Source organism: Xenopus laevis, chromosome 4L (genome assembly GCF_017654675.1).
Source record: "Xenopus laevis strain J_2021 chromosome 4L, Xenopus_laevis_v10.1, whole genome shotgun sequence".
NCBI classification, from domain to species: domain Eukaryota; kingdom Metazoa; phylum Chordata; class Amphibia; order Anura; family Pipidae; genus Xenopus; species Xenopus laevis.
Window position 1 is genome coordinate 2108200 of NC_054377.1, and position 22012 is coordinate 2130211.

The window sequence follows — 22012 nt, forward strand, 5'->3', positions numbered from 1 at the left end:
AGCCCAATCAATGGGGGGCGTATAGAATATCGTTCAGTTCAACCTCATTCTTCATGGACCAATCGGTGTCAGAGCCGACCCTGTTGGTATCAGCCCCCAGGAAACCCTCTGGCTCCTTTAATCCCACCCTAGACTTGGAAATATCACTCTTCTCTCAGGGCTGTGGGGAATGCTGGGAGTTGTAGTCCTGAAGATTATTAAACACCCTCAATTTTGTTCCCATCTCCAGCTCCATTCAAGCATTGTGATCTGTTCCTTTAAAAAGGAAATGTATACCCCCAAAATACTGTTTGCTATTTACATGAATGTTCTATTTTTAGTGGTTTTTGAGATATTTGCAATTTTAGACTTCTAATACCAGGCTCAGCAACTCTGAAGGTCCGAGTGTCAGTGACTTTCCTATATCCGTTAACCCTTAGGATACTGACTCAGTTGATCCTGGTACTAGCAGTCTAAAAATGCAAATATCTTAAAAATAATTTTGAAAGTGCCATGCTAATTAAGTTCAGATTAAATCAGTTTTTGGGTTTAGTTACAGAGGATGTTGGTGTCTGTAAATTCAACAAATGGGTTAGAGCTTTAACACACAACTATGTCCATTCCGCCTGCAGCTGGAGCCCCTGTACATAAAAGCCTTGGGAACTGGAGCCCATTCAGGCAGGTTCTTTAGAATTCCATTAATGGACAGTAAATGGGCTGAGATTGAGGCGCAGGGAGATTGGCCCCCGATTGATCCTCGTTACATTGTAACAATCTCCGGTTCCTTCCCCACAGCTGCTGATTATTATTAGTCACTAATAAAGTGCTACTGGGGGGACAGACAGACCTACAGACAAGGGACTTCACACAACTATGTGACAGTTACATGAGGGTCTCAAACAAAGTGGAGAAAACTGTATATAATAAGCACTGATGCTGCCGCCCTAGGGACGGATATATTGTTACTTGTTCTGTTACCAACCTCCTGTCTGTACCTGAGGGGTAAAGAATTCGTTCTTGCTCTGTTGGTACATGAAGTCGACCCATGAAGCTGCCGCATGATGCACGTTCCTTCTTGTTCCTACATAGAAAATGGGGCCTATCTACTGCCTGCACCCACAAACTCCCACCTGTTGACACTAGCACCCTAGCTACTGTCTGCACCCACACCATCCCTTCCCCTCACACTAGCACCCTACCTACACCTGCACCCACACTGACTGCACCCACACCCTTCCACCCTTCCACCTGTTAACACTAGCATCCTAGCTACTGCCTGCACCCACACCCTCCCTCTCACTGACCCCAGCACCTTGGCTTCCTGCACCCAGATCCTCCCTCCTGCTCACACTACCACCTTAACTACTGCCTTCACCCACACCCACCGTCCTGCTGACACTAGCACCCTACTTACACCTGCACCCACACTGCCTGCACCCACACCCTCCCTCCTGTCCACACTAACACCTGCCTGTTACCTGCACCCATACATACATACTTATATACATACATACATACATACATATATACATACATACATACATACATATATACATACATACAAACATACATACATACATACATACATACATACATATATACATACATACAAACATACATACATACATACATACATACATACATACATACATACATACATATATACATACATACATACATACATATATACATACATACAAACATACATACATACATACATACATACATACATACATACATACATACCTACATATATACATACATACATACATACATATATACATACATACAAACATACATACATACATACATACATACATACATATATACATACCAGTTTGAGGTTGAAAATGTTTTTTTTGCAGGAGGCAAAGTGAATAAGCCACTTAGTCTCAGCATATCATGGGGTGACTGTGAGGGGGATATTTTCCATAGCAACCAATCAGATCTTTGCTTTTGTTTTCTAATTTGCAGGAGACCGGTCAAATCTAATTGCTGATTGGCTGATGTTTGTCTCTAATGTTAATAAACACTCCCCTAAGTTTTTAGTCTGGGCCTCTATCACTATTTGCAGCAGTCAGTGCAGATACTGGGGTACATTTTGCCTCCACTCATTCAGTTATATCTCCAGCCTCCGTGGGGTTTATAAAACCAAAATAATCCCCCCTCTGCTGAGAGTCAAAGCCTCTCAGACCCCCTCCATTAAATGACCCCCCTCCATGCTCACTGTTCCCACAGACTAAACATTCGCCGCAGCTGAGAGACGCGGAGACGAAGATGTTGTTTCAATATCGGAGACTTGCGAGTTTCATTTTGAATAATGCTCAATAATACTCAATAATATTCAATAATAGTCAATACTACTCAATAATACTCAATACTACTCAATACTACTCAATAATACTCAATACTACTCAATAATACTCAATACTATTCAATAATACTCAATAATACTCAATACTACTCAATAATACTCAATAATACTCAATATTCAATAATACTCAATAATACTCAATAATACTCAATAATACTCAATAACACTCAATACTACTCAATAATACTCAATAATATTCAACAATACTCAATAATACTCAATACTATTCAATAATGCTCAATACTACTCAATAATACTCAATACTACTCAATAATATTCAATAATACTCAATAATATTCAATAATACTCAATAATACTCAATAATATTCAATAATACTTAATAATATTCAATAATACTCAATAATACTCAATAATATTCAATAATACTCAATAATATTCAATACTACTCAATAATACTCAATAATACTCAATAATATTCAATAATACTCAATACAAAACAGCGGCGTTGCGGGGGGAGCAAAAACCAGGGAAGGATTTGGGAAATTCTGAAAGTAATCTAAAAGTGGAAATTAGAAATTCACCTCGACTTAAAGAATAACACAAAAGAAATATTACTGTCCACTTTCTAAATCAATAGAACACAGCTCCGCCGCTGAATTACCATGGCAACGGCAGCAAAAAGAAAAAAGCAATTCTGATTATTTGAGAATAAAATCACAGCCTGCAGCCCCAGGTTTTTATTACGCCGCTTGATAGATCACCGCCGAGTATTTATCCGAAATATTTCCAAATCACTCGTCCCCAGCCCCCGCTCAAACAATGTGAGTAAATAATCATCATAAAAATTTGGATTTCAGACAAACGCCAAAAAAAGGCAACTTCCTCCCCCCTCCCCCTCGCTTCCTATTTGAGTTTGAATGGGAGTAAATTGGGTTTTATTGGGAGAGGTTTAAGTACATTTTGTGTGACTTGTGTTAAACCCATTGCTGGCGCCTCGGAAATGTTCTTATTGTAATCTCGTAGCGTGACGCACTCGGGGTACAGGGGGACCTATTTACTCCACTAATCCATAGGCAAAACATCAAAGGGGAGATAGAATGATGCCGCTCATAGTAAACTCCTTATCAATCTTGTTTCACCTGTAGCAGCAGCCACTTCTCCTGCAGGTCTGTTAATCAGCTGCTTCTGCTACATCGTTTCAGGAGTCAGAGCCAGCAGTGCAGACAGCAGAAACGGACAGATAGTGACAGACAATAGCAATGACGCAGAACTATAAACCCAGTGAGACTGAGGAATGAATGGATATTGGGAAGTTGTATCAGGAGTCAGAGGCAGCAGTGCAGAGAAAGGGACAGACACAATGACAGTTACACAGAACTATAAACCCAGTGAGAATGAGGAATGAATGGATATTGGGAAGTTGTATCAGGAGTCAGAGGCAGCAGTGCAGAGAAAGGGACAGACACAATGACAGTTACACAGAACTATAAACCCAGTGAGAATGAGGAATGAATGGATATTGGGAAGTTGTATCAGGAGTCAGAAGCAGCAGTGCAGAGAAGAGAAAGGGACAGACACAATGACAGTTACACAGAACTATAAACCCAGTGAGAATGAGGAATGAATGGATATTGGGAAGTTGTATCAGGAGTCAGAGGCAGCAGTGCAGAGAAAGGGACAGACACAATGACAGTTACACAGAACTATAAACCCAGTGAGAATGAGGAATGAATGGATATTGGGAAGTTGTATCAGGAGTCAGAGGCAGCAGTGCAGAGAAGAGAAAGGGACAGACACAATGACAGTTACACAGAACTATAAACCCAGTGAGAATGAGGAATGAATGGATATTGGGAAGTTGTATCAGGAGTCAGAAGCAGCAGTGCAGAGAAGAGAAAGGGACAGACACAATGACAGTTACACAGAACTATAAACCCAGTGAGAATGAGGAATGAATGGATATTGGGAAGTTGTATCAGGAGTCAGAAGCAGCAGTGCAGAGAAGAGAAAGGGACAGACACAATGACAGTTACACAGAACTATAAACCCAGTGAGAATGAGGAATGAATGGATATTGGGAAGTTGTATCAGGAGTCAGAAGCAGCAGTGCAGAGAAGAGAAAGGGACAGACACAATGACAGTTACACAGAACTATAAACCCAGTGAGAATGAGGAATGAATGGATATTGGGAAGTTGTATCAGGAGTCAGAAGCAGCAGTGCAGAGAAAGGGACAGACACAATGACAGTTACACAGAACTATAAACCCAGTGAGAATGAGGAATGAATGGATATTGGGAAGTTGTATCAGGAGTCAGAAGCAGCAGTGCAGAGAAGAGAAAGGGACAGACACAATGACAGTTACACAGAACTATAAACCCAGTGAGAATGAGGAATGAATGGATATTGGGAAGTTGTATCAGGAGTCAGAGGCAGCAGTGCAGAGAAGAGAACAAGAGAATGAATGGATATTGAGAAGTAACTTGGGATGTTCCCCTTTAAGAAGATACTTTGTACTTCTCTATAGTTGCACCTGGCACCAGTACATTTGCCCCACCTCCTGTTCCATATCCCTCCAATTGAACCAGGGGAAACCTGGAGGAACCCCCATCTGCAACTCCTGGTAACCCCACTCTGAAGTTATTTGTTTATTGTGCCTGAAATAGCAGTTTTGGCCATACCCATATAGGCTTACTGGAGATACAGAAGGGACAGAGAAAGGCAACTAAATTAATAAAGGGAATAAAGGATCTCAGTTATAAAGATAAGTTGCTCATGCTTGGACTGTGTATATATAAGATAAGAGCAGCATAAAGGGCTAGTTCAATCATGTTGATTAAGAATGACAGTGAGTCAAATTGCGATTGGTCTTTGTTTTTTTTTTATTGTTTTAACGTTTCGTTCAGCAGCTCTCAGTTTGGCTTTTTAGCACCTGAACTGCTGGTTGCTAGGGTCCAATTTAACCTAGCAACCAAGCAGTGGTTTGAACAAGAGAGAAGAGGGGCTGAATATAAATATAAGTAATAAAATTTAACAACAACTATAAAATTGTAGTCGCACTAAGCAATTTTTTTTGGGGGTGCTGACCCCTATTTGAAAGCTGGTGGAAGAGGGAAGCAAATATATATAAATATTAGTGATGTGCAGACGGGCGCTTTTTATAGTCTCGTGCTTTGCTATATATTTATTTATATATATATATATATATATATATATATATATATATATATATATATATAAAATGAAAAAAACAAAGACCAATTGAAACATTGCTATAAATAGAACATTCTATAACGTAGTAAAATGTACCCTTTATGGGTAGGGTTACTATATAAATACTTTATAAATATTTAATCCTTAATGAGCAGGTTTTACATTAGGACACAACCGAGGCAAAACTGGTCCCGTGTTAAAAAAAAAAAACAGCCGCCGATTTGTCTCCCTGGGCCCCGGTGCACAAAGGGTGAAGCTTTTAGGCAAAGAAGCGGCAGGGGATGTGAGCTCTGAGTCCTAATGCAGCTAAAGAGCACTCGGCATTGTGGGTAATTGTGCAGCAGGAGTAGTTAATTTTGTATTGACTGAATGACAAGCCCCCGCGCATCTCTCTACTAATGACAAATGTATCACCTTTTACATTGGTCCTATTGCTCAGCCAATAGCCCATAAAAGCAGCCCCATCCATTCCATTCAGCCCCATCTCCGAGTCCATTCCTGGAGTCCATTCTCGAATCAATTTCCCCAGTCCATTCCCTGAGTCCATTCCTAGTCCATTCCCAGTCCATTCCCAGTCCATTCCCAGCCCATTCCCAGAGTCCATTCCCCGAGTCCATTCCCAGTCCATTCCCTGAGTCCATTCCCCGAGTCCATTCCCAGTTCATTCCCCGAGTCCATTCCCAGTCCATTCCCTAAGTCCATTCCCAGTCCATTCCCCGAGTCCATTCCCCGAGTCCATTCCCCGAGTCCATTCCCAGTCCATTCCCCAAGTCCATTTCCAGTTTATTCCTAGTCCATTCCCCCGAGTCCATTTCCCGAGTCCATTCCCAGTCCATGAATCATAGAGGAAACTTTTATCTGTGTATCCTGTGCTTGAATGGCTGCCCCCATGGCTACACAGCAGCTTGTTTATATAAACTATAGTAGTACTTATCTGTTATCTACTGTGTATCCTGTGCTTAAATGGCTGCCCCCATGGCTACACAGCAGCTTGTTTATATAAACTATAGTAGTACTTATCTGTTATCTACTGTGTATCCTGTGCTTGAATGGCTGCCCCCATGGCTACACAGCAGCTTGTTTATATAAACTATAGTAGTACTTATCTGTTATCTACTGTGTATCCTGTGCTTGAATGGCTGCCCCCATGGCTACACCGCAGCTTGTTTATATAAACTATAGTAGTACTTATCTGTTATCTACTGTGTGTCCTGTGCTTGAATGGCTGCCCCCATGGCTACACAGCAGTTTGTTTATATAAACTATAGTAGTACTTATCTGTTATCTACTGTGTATCCTGTGCTTGAATGGCTGCCCCCATGGCTACACAACAGCTTGTTTATATAAACTATAGTAGTACTTATCTGTTATCTACTGTGTATCCTGTGCTTGAATGGCTGCCCCCATGGCTACACAGCAGCTTGTTTATCTAAACTATAGTAGTACTTAACTGTTATCTACTGTGTGTCCTGTGCTTGAATGGCTGCCCCCATGGCTACACAGCAGCTTATTTATATAAACTATAGTAGTACTTATCTGTTATCTACTGTGTATCCTGTGCTTGAATGGCTGCCCCCATGGCTACACAGCAGCTTGTTTATATAAACTATAGTAGTACTTATCTGTTATCTACTGTGTATCCTGTGCTGCATTGAGACTGATACATTGTATCAAGAGAACGAACTTCCTATTGCAATGCCATATAAGTATAAATCCAGGATAAGGAATGAAAGAATCTTCTTATGAATCTCAGAAATTTTGCAGATAAATTTGGGGGAAGGTTTTTGGGATGATTGACAGACTTCTGTGAGCTCCCTGGCTCAGTGCAGGGGAGATTTATCAAGGGTCGAGGTCCCCCATAGGCCAAAACAGCAATTCGGCAGTTTTAGATAGCGAATGGTCAATCTCGAATTTTTAAAGCGACAGTACATAAATTTCGAAATTTGAATTTTCACATTTTTTTCAAATCTAATTTGGACTATTCCCTAGTTGAAGTACGCAAAAATTTGCTCGAAATTCGAATTTTCACTTTAACCATCGATAAATCTGCCCCTTATAGGCTACTCCAATGTCAGCCACAGGCAGCCAATCACGTCTCAAATTCAATCAGACAGCACCCCCCGTAATGCAAGGATCAGTCAGAGATTGAAGATAACCTATTCATCTTACATAGTAGTAAAACCTGGTTGCTAGGACCATTAACCCTAGAAACCAAATAGTCATTACTAAAGTAAACTGGAAAAAATGGCGAAACTAAAGAAGGAAAAATTCATCCAAATGCAAATCCTCTTATTATTATTACCTATACCTCATTAAATGTTCTGTTCAAGGTGGATTTACCCTTTATACGACTCCCGTGCCATTACAGGGCTACCTGGTGGCCGCTACCTCTTGGGTCTGGATTAACACTCCTTCCATTTAAGGGGAAGTGATGACATTTCTAGTTAATACCAAAAAGTAATTTTACTTGTGCGGTGACATAAAACCAATTACAGGAACAAAGCTCAATACCAGTTATTTAACTACTCGGCCGATTCCCCACTGTCATCCGTCACTTTAAATCATGGGGGGGGGGGATCTGCTGCACAATGTGAAGGACGTTTTAATATTTTGGGAGGGGGGTTTGCTGTGAGATATATTTACATTTACATTGCAGGAACAACCAACCTATAAAACTATGGCAGCATAGGTATTCCCTGTACTAAGCACAATTCAGCAGGAACAGTCCCCTAAGTTTGCTCATAGTCTGTACAGAGAGATCCCATAAAACTATGGCAGCATAGGTATTCCCTGTACTAAGCACAATTCAGCAGGAACAGTCCCTAAGTTTGCTCATAGTCTGTACAGAGAGATCCCATAAAACTATGGTACATAGGTATTCCCTGTACTAAGCACAATTCAGCAGGAATAGTCCCCTAGGTTTGCTCATAGTCTGTACAGAGAGATCCCATAAAACTATGGCAGCATAGGTATTCCCTGTACTAAGCACAATTCAGCAGGAACAGTCCCCTAAGTTTGCTCATAGTCTGTACAGAGAGATCCCATAAAACTATGGCAGCATAGGTATTCCCTGTACTAAGCACAATTCAGCAGGAACAGTCCCTAAGTTTGCTCATAGTCTGTACAGAGAGATCCCATAAAACTATGGCAGCATAGGTATTCCCTGTACTAAGCACAATTCAGCAGGAACAGCCCCTAAGTTTGCTCATAGTCTGTACAGAGAGATCCCATAAAACTATGGTACATAGGTATTCCTCTGTACTAAGCACAATTCAGCAGGAACAGTCCCCTAAGTTTGCTCATAGTCTGTACAGAGAGATCCCATAAAACTATGGCACATAGGTATTCCCTGTACTAAGCACAATTCAGCAGGAATAGTCCCCTAGGTTTGCTCATAGTCTGTACAGAGAGATCCCATAAAACTATGGTACATAGGTATTCCTCTGTACTAAGCACAATTCAGCAGGAACAGTCCCCTAAGTTTGCTCATAGTCTGTACAGAGAGATCCCATAAAACTATGGCACATAGGTATTCCCTGTACTAAGCACAATTCAGCAGGAACAGCCCCTAAGTTTGCTCATAGTCTGTACAGAGAGATCCCATAAAACTATGGTACATAGGTTTCCCCTGTACTAAGCACAATTCAGCAGGAACAGGGGGATAGATACAGGGAACAGACTCCCAGCACTGATACATTAAAGGACTAATAAACCCATCAATTCAAATTGAGGCTTTCCATGAAACAACAACTTTTTAACTTACACTACATTTCCATCTCACCCAACTGCGGCCACATTGTTTTACGAGCGAGAACCAACAGTTCAGAGAATGTAAACAGCCAGACACTGCTTTCAACAGGGACAATATTTTCTAAGTCAAAAAAGCAGTTTTTGGGTGCAGTTCTCCTTTAAAGAAGAGCAGGGTTCATGCATATTCATTGCATAACTCTTCATTATTCATTAGTCTATGGAGCCGCTAACAGGGATAAAAAGTGACCCCGTTTCCTGGATAAAGTGATCCCCCAGATTTTTTCTACTTTGAAACAATGAATTCCTGGCTGTTCCTTCCCAAACTGTCCGACTGGAAAGGTACAATCACCCTAGGGTTGTCACCTTTTCTGGAAATAAATACCGGCCTTCCTATATATTTATCTTTATTCCCTATTAATAACATTGGGATCACTGGCCTTCCTATATATTTATCTTTATTCCCTATTAATAACATTGGGATCACTGACCTTCCTATATATTTATCTTTATTCCCTATTAATAACATTGGGATCACCGGCCTTCCTATATATTTATCTTTATTCCCTATTAATAACATTGGGATCACTGACCTTCCTATATATTTATCTTTATTCCCTATTAATAACATTGGGATCACTGACCTTCCTATATATTTATCTTTATTCCCCTTTAATAACATTGGGATCACTGACCTTCCTATATATTTATCTTTATTCCCTATTAATAACATTGGGATCACTGACCTTCCTATATATTTATCTTTATTCCCCTTTAATAACATTGGGATCACTGACCTTCCTATATATTTATCTTTATTCCCTATTAATAACATTGGGATCACTGACCTTCCTATATATTTATCTTTATTCCCTATTAATAACATTGGGATCACTGACCTTCCTATATATTTATCTTTATTCCCTATTAATAACATTGGGATCACTGGCCTTCCTATATATTTATCTTTATTCCCTATTAATAACATTGGGATCACTGACCTTCCTATATATTTATCTTTATTCCCTATTAATAACATTGGGATCACTGACCTTCCTATATATTTATCTTTATTCCCTATTAATAACATTGGGATCACTGACCTTCCTATATATTTATCTTTATTCCCTATTAATAACATTGGGATCACTGACCTTCCTATATATTTATCTTTATTCCCTATTAATAACATTGGGATCACTGACCTTCCTATATATTTATCTTTATTTCCTATTAATAACATTGGGATCACTGACCTTCCTATATATTTATCTTTATTCCCTATTAATAACATTGGGATCAACCATAATTTTTACCGGCGCAAATTCAGCTGATCCCCAGTAACCGGAGGGGAATGGGATTTGTTTTCACGCCGTCCTCGCCTTTAATATTCAGCCAAACAGGAGACTTTGCTGCATTGTCTCTGCTGCCACTGCTTTTCTTTTGTTCAGTTTCACTGCTTTGTACTCCTGCCCCTAAATAAATGCACAGATTTCCCACAGACCCTTTTATTCTCCTGTCATTGTGAATTGAAAAGTTGCTCAGTAGCGCCACCTGCATGTCTGACAGTGCAGCAGCAGCACAAACTGGAGGGGAGAAATACTGCGACCTTTCTATCTGCTGCTGCTGCACTGGGGCCCTAACGAGCAGCAAATCCCTAAAGAGAGACATAAGCAATAAGAATAAAAATAAAAGCCTCACACTTAAAGGGGAAGTCAAGTGTAAAATAGAATAAGGCTAGAAATGCTGTATTTTGTATACTAAACATAAACATGAACTTACTGCACCACAAGTCTAATCAAACAAATGATTTATGCTTTCAAAGTTGGCCACCGGGGGTCACCATCTTGTAACTTTGTTATACATCTTTGCAAGACCAAGACTGTGCACATGCTCAGTGTGATCTGGGCTGCTTAGGGATCGTCATAAATGATCAAAACAGCACAAGTCAAGTAATATCTGCCAGAAGCCAATACAACAAGACTGATTAATAATCAGAATATACAGACTGCACTGGCTCCTGTGTTGTCATGTAATCTAATGTGGATTTTATAGTTTTTGTATTGTTTAATATAAACTTTCTCCAACTCTGCAGAACCAGTGGCTGCAGCGAAATAATCCTCCAAATAGAATCCCAGTTTATCTGTTTAAATCTGGCTCCATGATCTTTGTCCCTGCAGCTGGAGTTGGAAACAGTAAAGGGGATGTAAAGGCAAAAATAAAATCCAATACAAATCTCTACACAGTCGCCGACTGCTCTACAGGGAAACAAACAAAGCTGCTTGAGTTCTGCATGGCTGGGAAGTAAGGCGGGGGCTCCCCCTGCTGTACATAAGTATGATTGTTTCCCTGCAGAGCAGTTAGGGACCGTCTGACAATTCCTATCCACAGCAGTAAATGAAGGGAGAATTTCACTGCATACAGTCAGGTTTCTTATAAAAACAGTACACATTTTTTAATTAAAGTATATTGGAAATAGGTTTCTTTTTTATTAAAGCAAGTAAAAATGGGATTTTATTTTTTTACCTTTACATGCCCTTTAATAGGATCATTGTCTGCTGGGGTCAGTGACCCACCCCTCCCCAAACACCCCAGCAACAAGGCAGTGTTTTTAATTAAAGTCTGATAATGGGGAAAGTTGCTTGGGATTTGTAACATTTGGGCTGATAAAAAAAACAAATGACAAATCTGGGGGATGTCATTGGATATTGTAGAACTACATTTCCCACAAAGCTAAGCAGAGGTGAAGGCTGTAGTACATTGATAGATACTGTAGGAAGCCATGGGTTGTTGGTAAAATCTATTCTGCTCCTCCTCTGTCTCTTAAACTTTTAATCTATTTATAAAAAATATTTGTACCTGCGGCTGAGAGAAATGTAGGAGAATCTGCTTATTAACCCTTTCCTTGCTTGCTGACACCTACAATCCCCTCCCCCCAGTTCTTGCCTTTAACAGGCGATTGGTTTTTCAGTTTGCAACTGTCCTGCCCATAAAGAATAATGACTGGCGCAGTCTTGGGGTTCATGAGACGAGGGAAATCTGACCCCCCACTCCAGTCTCAGATTTGATTGTTTCAGCCACAAGCAGGAATTATCCATCAAACAAAAGTTTACCATAAATTCTGTTTCATGTCCCGTCTTTCTGCCCAAATGTGATTTCCCCTGAAAAATAACTTCTTGCATCGGCCGCAGGGGCGTAAATTATACGATTTCGGTGGGAGGCGGGTGAGGAACGTTCTGTACAGCCGCTACTTTAACCCCCTGCAGGGAAAGTGTGTCCTTCCACCTTAAATGACTTACCTCTATCAGTCTAACCACAAATATATACTGATATACTCATCCTTATTACTTAGGGGCAGATTTATCAAAGGTAGAGGTGAATTTTCGAATAAAAAAAAAATCGAATTTCTAGCTATTTTTTGTAGGGATGCAACGAATCCAGGATTCGGTTTGGGATTCTGCCAGGATTCTGCCTTTTTCAGCAGGATTTGGATTCGGCCGAATCCTTCTGTCTGGCCGAACCGAATCCTAATTTGCATATGCAAATTAGGGCCGGGGAGGTAAATTGCATGACTTTTTGTTACAAAAGAAGGAAGTAAAAACAATTCTCCCCTTTCAACCCTTAATTTGCATATGCAAATTAGGATTCGGTTTTGGTTTGGTATTTGGCCGAATCTTTCGTGAAGGATTCGTGGGGTTCGGCCGAATCCAAAATAGTGGATTTGGTGCATCCCTAATTTTTTGTGAACTTCGACTAGAGAATAGTGCAAATTCGATTCAAATTTGAAAAAAATCAAACTGTCTCTTTAAAAATTTGACTTTGACCATTTGCCATCTCAAACCTGCCGAATTGCTGTTTTAGCCTATGGGAGACCTCCTAGAAACTATTTGGAGTCAATTGGTGGACTTTGAAAAATCTAAGTTTTTTTGGGGGGAAAACTTCGAATCGAATTCGATTCGTATGATTCGGCCGAATACGTACCTATTAGATCAAAAACTGACCTATTCGACGAAAAAAAAACCAAACTTTGACTTAATTTTCGGTTGGTCTTTTTGAATTTGAATTTCGAAAGTTTTTTCAATTGGAAATTAGACCCTTGATAAATATGCCCCTTAGGGCTCATATCAATTGTATGTGAGAATTCTCACTCCTTGGTACATATTGATTACGTATTTGGCTCATCAAGGGAATTACTAATCACTTTTGTAGGGTAATACATTTAGTAACATTTCCTAAATGAAGTCATAATAGCCTTCCCCCATATTGGGCCTGTCTGTATGTGAGTGGGTGATGGGAGGTATATATATATATATATATATACAGTGCCAATACCTTATTTTAATTAGTTTTCCCTTATCCTGGCTCTAAAACCACTTTCATTTGGAATGGCTAATGGTCTCGTCCTTGAGCGACTCGCTGGCAAATATTTCATTCTACACTCACAGCCCTTCTCTGCTCAAAAACTTCCACAATTGGCCCTGTATTTATCTGCTGTGTGTTCTGGTGTATTATACATGGAATTGGCTCTGTATTTATCTGCTGTGGGTTCTGGGGTATTATACATGGAATTGGCCCTGTATTTATCTGCTGTGTGTTCTGGGGTATTATACATGGAATTGGTCCTGTATTTATCCTGCTGTGTGTTCTGGGGTATTATACATGGAATTGGTCCTGTATTTATCCTGCTGTGTGTTCTGGGTATTATACATGGAATTGGCCCTGTATTTATCTGCTGTGTGTTCTGGGGTATTATACATGGAATTGGTCCTGTATTTATCTGCTGTGGGTTCTGGGGTATTATACATGGAATTGGCTCTGTATTTATCTGCTGTGGGTTCTGGGGTATTATACATGGAATTGGCTCTGTATTTATCTGCTGTGGGTTCTGGGGTATTATACATGGAATTGGCACTGTATTTATCTGCTGTGTGTTCTGGGGTATTATACATGGAATTGACACTGTATTTATCTGCTGTGGGTTCTGGGATATTATACATGGAATTGGTACTGTATTTATCTGCTGTGGGTTCTGGGGTATTATACATGGAATTGTCACCGTATTTATCTGCTGTGTGTTCTGGGGTATTATACATGGAATTGGCCCTGTATTTATCTGCTGTGTGTTCTGGGGTATTATACATGGAATTGGCTCTGTATTTATCTGCTGTGTGTTCTGGGGAATTATACATGGAATTGGTCCTGTATTTATCTGCTGTGTGTTCTGGGTATTATACATGGAATTGGCCCTGTATTTATCTGCTGTGTGTTCTGGGGTATTATACATGGAATTGGCCCTGTATTTATCTGCTGTGTGTTCTGGGGTATTATACATGGAATTGACACTGTATTTATCTGCTGTGGGTTCTGGGATATTATACATGGAATTGGTACTGTATTTATCTGCTGTGGGTTCTGGGGTATTATACATGGAATTGGCCCTGTATTTATCTGCTGTGTGTTCTGGGGTATTATACATGGAATTGGCCCTGTATTTATCTGCTGTGTGTTCTGGGGTATTATACATGGAATTGGTACTGTATTTATCTGCTGTGGGTTCTGGGATATTATACATGGAATTGGCACTGTATTTATCCTGCTGTGGGTTCTGGGGTATTATACATGGAATTGGCCCTGTATTTATCTGCTGTGTGTTCTGGGGTTTTATACATGGAATTGGCCCTGTATTTATCTGCTGTGTGTTCTGGGGTATTATACATGGAATTGGCCCTGTATTTATCTACTGTGTGTTCTGGGGTATTATACATGGAATTGGCTCTGTATTTATCTGCTGTGTGTTCTGGGGAATTATACATGGAATTGGTCCTGTATTTATCTGCTGTGTGTTCTGGGGTATTATACATGGAATTGGCTCTGTATTTATCTGCTGTGTGTTCTGGGGAATTATACATGGAATTGGTCCTGTATTTATCTGCTGTGTGTTCTGGGTATTATACATGGAATTGGCCCTGTATTTATCTGCTGTGTGTTCTGGGGTATTATACATGGAATTGGCCCTGTATTTATCTGCTGTGGGTTCTGGGGTATTATACAAGGAATTCGCCCTGCCTTTAATTAGCCTCCCTAATTACAAAAATCACCCCATGCTTACAAGTCAGCACCCAGTGGTGCAATTAAACAGATCTTAGACATGTGCTATTTAATAGGGGCTATTGCAGATAAAATTACCCCAGGGGTCTTTATGATTGCACTCATTTCCTCTCTTTTGTGGAGGAAGACAATTCCAGGCAGTAAATCCCAAATCATTGCTAATTCTCCCTAAATATCCAGTCTGCAGCTGGGCAGCCATAAAAAGGAGTGCCTGATGTTCTATATAATGGTGCTGTGCATCTTTGGTTTAATATCAGTGAAGTTGATGGAGGTTTTAAATGAAAAGGATGGGGGGGGGGGGAAATCAAACCTTAAAAAAAACTTTGTTTCGTATGTTCAGTGACTCCCTGCTGTTCCCCTAACAATCAGCGAAGGAAGTTCCGAGGCTTCATGTTGCCTTTAGCTAGAGACGCAGAGCAGCTCATGATTAAAAGGGGCGCTTTAAGCATAAATGTATTGATCAGCAAGGGCTGCGCCGTGCCTTTAAGTCAGCACATCATGGCTTAATGAAAAATATGATACTTAAAACAGAATCTCCAATTAGGCCGCAGTATCACTTGGGCACTGGAGCTGCCATGTGCAGAAAACTTTCCCTTTAGACGTTCCCCATTATTGATGGGAAGGGGTTGATAAGGATAAACAGCTCCTCTGGTTTCTCAAGGAACTTGACAAAGGTGACCTCGACTGTCCTGTGAGGTTTGACATCAGCCCAAAGTCGCGACTGGGTGTCTGTACTAATTATCTCTCATGGAACGAGACTTGGGGGTGGCATTTTGTATAGGGCTTCCTCTGATATTGAGTTAAAGGCCAATCCAGAAGGGGTGATACTTCTCTCAGCTTAATAATGAGCTACATGCAGAGGAAGAATAGATGGCAAGCTCTGCGCGGGGGTTGTCTCTAGCGTTTACAGGGCCTGTTTTTCTAGACAGACACTGGTACTGCAAAATGGGTTTTCAGCCACAACCCCACAGCTGCCTTGACTGGCGAAGGCTGGGAGCTGCACTTCAACAATAGCCCAGTTGGAGAACATTCATTTTAAGCGTTACTATTCCTCTCCTGCCTTCCTTCTCACCATTATTATCCATGCTATATATGGAGCTGCCATGTTTAAACACCATATTATTCTCCTTTTACCCCACTCCCTTCCAAATTGAATCTAATATGTCTGCATCTTGCTATACTTTCTCATCTTGCCCTACTGTCTCCATCTTGTCCTCCTGTCTCCATCATGTCCTACTTTCTCCATCTTCTCCTACTGTCTCCATCTTGCCCTACTGTCTCCATCTTGCCCTACTGTCTCCATCATGTCCTACTGTCTCCATCTTATCCTACTGTCTCCATCTTGTCCTACTGTCTCCATCTTACCCTACTGTCTCCATCTTTCCCTACTGACTCCATCTTGCTATACTCTCTCCATATTGTCCTACTATCGCCATCTTGCCCTACTGTCTCCATTGTGTCCTACTTTCTCCATCCATCTTTCCCTACGGTCTCCATCTTTTCCTACTGTCTCCATCTTGTCCTACTGTCTCCATTGTGTCCTACTTTCTCCTTATGCTCAACTTATTGCCCTACTGTTTTCATAGTATTCTACTATATCCATCTTGCCTTACCATCTACCGTCTCCATCTTGCCCAACTATTTCTATCTCGCTTTACTGTCTCCATCTTGTCCTACTGTTTCCATCTTGCCATAGTATTTCCAACTTGCTGGTATATTATGATATCAATCAATAAACTGTATTTTATTTAACATTGTAAGTGGATGATATTACAGTTGCCCGGGGGTTAAGACCTCTAATGCGCTTTGGTTGTTCATACAGTTTCCAACTTTCCTTCACATAACCATATTGGTCTTCTATATCTACTATCACAATATTCATCATAATTGCTGTTCTGTTAGATCTTACTTTAAACATCTTCTCAGCAAACCGGGTTCCAGTTTCAGAACACTCCAGACTAACTGAATTAGGTTCTCCTTGGCTGTTTCCTTCATGCTGAATTCCCTTCTTTTAAATTGATTCTTTCCTAAAAAAACAGCTTACAAGCTCCTGTTCCTTGTCAGCTCCAGATTGCAAGCTCTTTGGAGCAGGGCGCTCTCTTTCATTAGTATCACTTTGTATTCGTTAAATCATTGCTTTACCCTTCATTGTGCTGCATCTCATTGGAAGCTAATTGGCGCAGTACAACATAAGGAATAATAGTGATTCGACTTGATGTTGGGTCACCAGGGAGGTGATTTTCAATATATTAAAGGAAACTGTGTCTGAGGCTGAAAAGAGATACAAGCGTATACTTACATTTATATTGATCCATAGGGGGGCTAACCTCAATAAAGCAATACAAAGGCATTACAACTAATATACAGTAGAGGTTTTGAGGAGTTCCGTACTGTAGAACCCCACTGCTGTAAGACACAATAAAAAAATCTGGGTGCAAATGTATCTCAATAGATTGCAAATGTATCTCCTCGGAATGCGTCTGTCTGGAAATCAGCATGGTCCTATCCAGTTTACAATCTAATTCCAAAATAATGGACACAGAGATTGTCCTCTCCTCACTTGGGTCACTTTCCCCAGGAGCCAACGTACTCCATGTTTGCTCAGAAGTCAAAGATCCCAGAAGAGACACAGACAGGAAAATAACATACAAATTGAACCCTGGTGGTCATAATTTGACCCCAACTTTATAGTGTTTCTTTGAGGGTCCTACTCGCACACATATCAATAGGTCCATCCAGATCAATGATGAGTTCAGAGTATTTGGAGACAATTTCTCTTATATACTGGGATGAGGTCAGGGATTTGAGTGTAAATATGAGATTTTCTTTACACAAACCAGTTTATTTGTCTTGTAGTTCTGCGCACACACAACTTTGGCTATAAAAACACACAAACCTCAAAGGGTTTTGGCCAAATGTCTATATTTTTAAACCAAATCACACTTGGGTGATACTGTCTCTTAGCGCCAAGAGCGTTCTTCTGAATCTCGGATAATTATTCTTATCAATGGGCAGACCCCAAACTCCCATCAATGTTATGTACGTGTGTGAATTCATATAGACCTGCTCCCATGGTTTTTTATTGCTAAGTATTTTTAGGATACACATAACAGGGACTGGAGAATTTCTGGAGCATTTCTGCCCACGAACTTTCCCAACCATTCGACCCCAACTGGATCTCAATGAGTTTGAAGGGCACCTGGTTTCCAACTTCATCCTGACAGTTGGGTAACCTTTCAAATGACTATAAAATAATATTATTACATACTATTGACCTTTTTTCACCTACTTCATCGACTTTTATGTGATTGTTACTGTTAATGTAATGATGAGTGTCCGTCAACGGTCTACAGTTTCGACCCAAATAGTAAAGACCCTTAATCTATCCGGTTGTTGCTTAGAGATGGCCACAAAAGCAATGTATCTCAATTCTTCTTAGTCTTGGTACCCCTTGCTTATCTTTTTTGATGGTACCCAGATTTAGGGGGTGTTTTGGGGCAAGATGTGGGAGTCTTCTGGACATAGGAAGTATTGGGTCAGTGAACGGAGGCAAATTTGATGTCACATTCTCTGCTACCCAAGAATGTGCCAGACAAAATCCGTGGATCTCTATTCTACTCTAAACAGTATGGAAGCCCATTTTCAGGTCAACATGAGTAGGATAAGAGCACAAGATCATACCTTAACAATGGATCAGTATATTTCAAGCCACCAATACTTGATGGAATGAGCCTGGGTTCCATCTTTATTATTTAGCTTTATAGATATTATAATATATGAAAGTTCTTCAGATGTACCGTCCCACCACCATTGTCTACTCCATTCGTCGCACAATGTAGACAAAACACTCTAGAATCTAATGAGCAATTTCAAAATGTAACAACAAAATATGGACTCAACCTTGAAATAAAAAAGGGAGCAAAGCATTAAATATCTGTCTGGCACCAAATGAGTTGGGAGAGTCCTTCCATAACACAGAGGCACAACTTTATTTCAGGGAAATAAGATCCCATCCGGGGATCTGGTTATACAAAAACAACACAATAACAATGAGTGTTGCCGCCGACTATCAGGACACTAGTAATTGTTCTCTTCTTAAAAGAGATGACAGACATCTGTCCGGCCATTAAAAGGAATTACTGGACAAAAAGGCGGCACTTTGTGGAAGGACTGGTGAAATTACAGAGGGAGAGTGCTTTCAGTGACATTGATACTATTCAGGGCTTTCTACAATGACAGCAAACACCCAGTCCCGGCAGCTGTTTGGGGGCCATTCTGGGACTGATTGACCACTCACTCACGTTGGTATTGTTAACCCTTTCTTTCTCTGGTGTCACTTAGGCTACGCAAGTTACAACTTCAGCAACCTCAACTTTCCCCATTCCTCATTCTATGAGACACAAAGTGAGAAGACCTTCATTTCCACTTTGGCTTGCCAATACATGGATTCAATTGAGTGTCATTTTGAACAATGTGTCCTAAAAAGAGGCCAAAACGTTGATTTTAAATGCTATTTATAAGGACATGGGGTCCGTGTATGAAGATAACCCAGAAACTTACCCCAACCCAAACAATTAATGATGCATCTCATGGTCAAACTAAGGTTTCATCTCAATAGATCCCTGTGTAGATTCTAGTTTGCTTTTCCCTAATGGGTTCTATAGTTACTAATCCATCTGGGCTGCCCATTCCCTAACAGCCCCTCTGGGAAGACCTGTGTTTCTAACCTACTGAGCTATAGGTTTCTATGAGCGTTCCTCATGCTTGGGAGACCCATAATCCTAACCTGAGTGTGTCCTTGCTCGTACCACTTCTTCTGGAAATCGATTCCAGTCCACTGCCCCGTGCCAAACACTACTTCCTAAGCTCACCATGACTTTTGCCAAATAATAGGGCAAAAACAACTTGACTTCCATCTGCTGTTCATCCTTAGAGGCAAACTCTTGTTGCTCTTGAGAAACCATATTCTGGCATCCCAAACTTCTACCCTGTCATCAATGTCCTTCATGAAAAGTTAATTATCTTGAGTGCAGCCCATGGGGGGCCCATTCTGGAGGCTATTAACTGTACATATTGCCTCCATAAAATGAGAGGTGAACGATAAAACAATGAGAAGCCATGGGATGCCGATATGGAAGTCACAGAGAAGCGGCACGTTGAGATGTACGAGACCTCCTGACCACAGAGGAGACTGCAGTGACACCAAGGAGTCCCAGTTGTGTTTACTTTCTAGACGTGTCAAGTTCAGGAGCAAACATGCCTTGTAGGTAAGACGTGGGCAAGCTCAGGTCCCTGCAGTATTTATCAGACAGCATGCACCTATACCTAGATATATATATATATATATATATTATATATATATATAATGATTGAGAAGATAAGCACTCCAATATTTCTTATTAGTGATGGTTTATTTCACTATGCATACCAACGTTTCGTTCCACATTTGGACCTTTATCACGGTATATATCTATATATATATATATATATAGAAGCAAGACTTACCCTCCTCCTTGTCCAACACCATCGTCCCAGATGCTGAAGGGACTTGGAGAGTAGACGCTCCTCCGCTAGTAGCCTCCACCGCACGTTTTTATGGAATACAGACGCGCTTCCTATGCAGTCGGTCGTCCTTATCCGGCGAGCCAGTTCTATTGGCACCAACGGTTGACTTTTCCCCTGGATTGCATCGAGGCGAAAATGAAAAAATTCCACCGGTGGGGGGGGGGGAACGGCACGGCCAACGGCACAATCCCAGTCCCTTAAGGATAGAGGAAGAACTGGAGAAATAATAATGGCAAAGGGGGATTGGAGTCTCTGTCTCTCTTCGGCTTCGCTCTCCCCAGGCTGGAATCAAACAGACGGAAAGGGAAAGGGACGGCTGGGAGTCGTGGTGCTGAGCCTCTCGGCTGGTCGAGTGCCTTTCGAATTCACTTTAAATCTAAAATGATATCCTGCAAGCAGAGAGAGGGGGTACGCCGAGGGAAAGGGACTGCTGGAAGCCTGGTGTGCGCTCTCTCTCTCTCTCAATTTATGTGCTGCGAGCTCTCCTTCTGCTGCTGAATAAATGCACGCATTTCCCAGAGACCCTCCGATTCCCCTGTTAATTAAATCAATTCATTATGCTCAGATCTGATTAGCAGCCCTTCCCCCTCCTTTGAATCAATTATTCAATACACAAACATAATTGCCTGTGCCAGAGGTGTCTAAGTATTAGCTTATTTAACTCCAAGGACACTAATTATCCCTAGGGCGAGAGAACTTTTCTCATTAATTCTGACAAAACACAAAAGCACAGCCAGCCTGTGTGTGAGTGAGTGTGTGAGTGAGTGTGTGAGTGTGTGAGTATCTACGTGTGCGTGTAAAGGGGAGAGAGGGGAGGGGCCTAGTGATGACACCAGCACCCCCAGCCAATGTGAGAAAGCCGTCTCTCTCTCTCTTTTCTTCAACACACAAATAAAAGAGGAAACATAAAAGCACTCGGCACTGAAATAAAGGACACGTCCTAAAGTGGCTGCTAATGGAACATTATTGGCTTGGCTGGCGTAACCTGCCCTTTAAATTCCTCACTTAACCCCTTCCCCGGCCACACGCCTCTCCAGTAAATGACAATTTTTTTTCATTTATTAAA

At 40.9% G+C, this 22012-nt stretch overlaps 1 protein-coding gene across 1 annotated transcript in view; it reads right to left on the reverse strand.

Moving 5' to 3' along the window:
* lmo1.L (LIM domain only 1 L homeolog) overlaps nt 1–21728 on the reverse strand; it is a 44136-nt gene extending 22408 nt beyond the window's left edge. The window contains exon 1 of the mRNA XM_041589686.1: nt 20887–21728. The gene's annotated coding sequence lies outside the window, so the exon portion shown is untranslated. The remainder of the gene's footprint in view (nt 1–20886) is intronic.
* Nucleotides 21729–22012: the final 284 nt, after the last annotated feature.